Raw genomic sequence first — 2572 nt, forward strand, 5'->3', positions numbered from 1 at the left:
AGTGTGTGACAGCGCTGAGTGTGTGACAGTGCTGAGTCTGTGACAGTGGAGTCTGTGACAGTGCTGAGTGTGTGACAGTGCTGAGTGTGTGACAGTGCTGAGTCTGTGACAGTGCTGAGTCTGTGGCAGTGCTGAGTGTGTGACAGTGCTGAGTCTGTGACAGTGCTGAGTGTGTGACAGTGCTGAGTCTGTGACAGTGCTGAGTCTGTGACAGTGCTGAGTGTGTGACAGTGCTGAGTGTGTGACAGTGCTGAGTCTGTGACAGTGCTGAGTGTGTGACAGTGCTGAGTCTGTGACAGTGCTGAGTGTGTGACAGTGCTGAGTCTGTGGCAGTGCTGAGTCTGTGACAGTGCTGAGTGTGTGACAGTGCTGAGTCTGTGACAGTGCTGAGTCTGTGACAGTGCTGAGTGTGTGACAGTGCTGAGTGTGTGACAGTGCTGAGTCTGTGACAGTGCTGAGTCTGTGACAGTGCTGAGTGTGTGACAGTGCTGAGTGTGTGACAGTGCTGAGTCTGTGACAGTGCTGAGTCTGTGACAGTGCTGAGTGTGTGACAGTGCTGAGTGTGTGACAGTGCTGAGTCTGTGACAGTGCTGAGTGTGTGACAGTGCTGAGTGTGTGACAGTGCTGAGTCTGTGACAGTGCTGAGTCTGTGACAGTGCTGAGTCTGTGACAGTGCTGAGTGTGTGACAGCGCTGAGTCTGTGACAGTGCTGAGTGTGTGACAGTGCTGAGTGTGTGACAGTGCTGAGTGTGTGACAGTGCTGAGTCTGTGACAGTGCTGAGTCTGTGACAGTGCTGAGTGTGTGACAGCGCTGAGTCTGTGACAGTGCTGAGTGTGTGACAGTGCTGAGTGTGACAGTGCTGAGTGTGTGACAGTGCTGAGTCTGTGACAGTGCTGAGTCTGTGACAGTGCTGAGTGTGTGACAGTGCTGAGTGTGTGACAGTGCTGAGTCTGTGACAGTGCTGAGTCTGTGACAGTGCTGAGTCTGTGGCAGTGCTGAGTCTGTGACAGTGCTGAGTGTGTGACAGTGCTGAGTCTGTGACAGTGCTGAGTCTGTGACAGTGCTGAGTGTGTGACAGTGCTGAGTCTGTGACAGTGCTGAGTGTGTGACGTGCTGAGTGTGACAGTGCTGAGTCTGTGACAGTGCTGAGTCTGTGACAGTGCTGAGTGTGTGACAGTGCTGAGTCTGTGACAGTGCTGAGTCTGTGACAGTGCTGAGTCTGTGACAGTGCTGAGTCTGTGACAGTGCTGAGTCTATGACAGTGCTGAGTCTGTGACAGTGCTGAGTGTGTGACAGTGCTGAGTCTGTGACAGTGCTGAGTCTGTGACAGTGCTGAGTGTGTGACAGTGCTGAGTCTGTGACAGTGCTGAGTGTGTGACAGTGCTGAGTCTGTGACAGTGCTGAGTCTGTGACAGTGCTGAGTCTATGACAGTGCTGAGTCTGTGACAGTGCTGAGTGTGTGACAGTGCTGAGTCTGTGACAGTGCTGAGTGTGTGACAGTGCTGAGTGTGTGACAGTGCTGAGTGTGTGACAGTGCTGAGTCTGTGACAGTGCTGAGTGTGTGACAGTGCTGAGTCTGTGACAGTGCTGAGTGTGTGACAGTGCTGAGTCTGTGGCAGTGCTGAGTCTGTGACAGTGCTGAGTGTGTGACAGTGCTGAGTCTGTGACAGTGCTGAGTCTGTGACAGTGCTGAGTCTGTGACAGTGCTGAGTCTGTGACAGTGCTGAGTGTGTGACAGTGCTGAGTCTGTGACAGTGCTGAGTGTGTGACAGTGCTGAGTCTGTGACAGTGCTGAGTGTGTGACAGTGCTGAGTCTGTGGCAGTGCTGAGTCTGTGACAGTGCTGAGTCTGTGGCAGTGCTGAGTCTGTGACAGTGCTGAGTCTGTGACAGCGCTGAGTCTGTGACAGTGCTGAGTCTGTGACAGTGCTGAGTCTGTGACAGTGCTGAGTGTGTGACAGTGCTGAGTCTGTGACAGTGCTGAGTCTGTGACAGTGCTGAGTCTGTGACAGTGCTGAGTCTGTGACAGTGCTGAGTCTGTGACAGTGCTGAGTCTGTGACAGTGCTGAGTCTGTGACAGTGCTGAGTGTGTGACAGTGCTGAGTGTGTGACAGTGCTGAGTCTGTGACAGTGCTGAGTCTGTGACAGTGCTGAGTCTGTGACAGTGCTGAGTCTGTGACAGTGCTGAGTCTGTGACAGTGCTGAGTGTGTGACAGTGCTGAGTGTGTGACAGTGCTGAGTGTGTGACAGTGCTGAGTCTGTGACAGTGCTGAGTCTGTGACAGTGCTGAGTCTGTGACAGTGCTGAGTGTGTGACAGTGCTGAGTCTGTGACAGTGCTGAGTGTGTGACAGTGCTGAGTCTGTGACAGTGCTGAGTCTGTGGCAGTGCTGAGTCTGTGACAGTGCTGAGTGTGTGACAGTGCTGAGTGTGTGACAGTGCTGAGTGTGTGACAGTGCTGAGTCTGTGACAGTGCTGAGTCTGTGACAGTGCTGAGTCTGTGACAGTGCTGAGTGTGTGACAGTGCTGAGTGTGTGACAGTGCTGAGTCTGTGACAGTGCTGAGTGTGTGACAG

This window comes from Lethenteron reissneri, unplaced genomic scaffold, assembly GCF_015708825.2.
Source record: "Lethenteron reissneri isolate LAM-NWPU_2019-01 unplaced genomic scaffold, ASM1570882v1 scaffold_736, whole genome shotgun sequence".
Lineage (NCBI taxonomy): Eukaryota > Metazoa > Chordata > Hyperoartia > Petromyzontiformes > Petromyzontidae > Lethenteron > Lethenteron reissneri.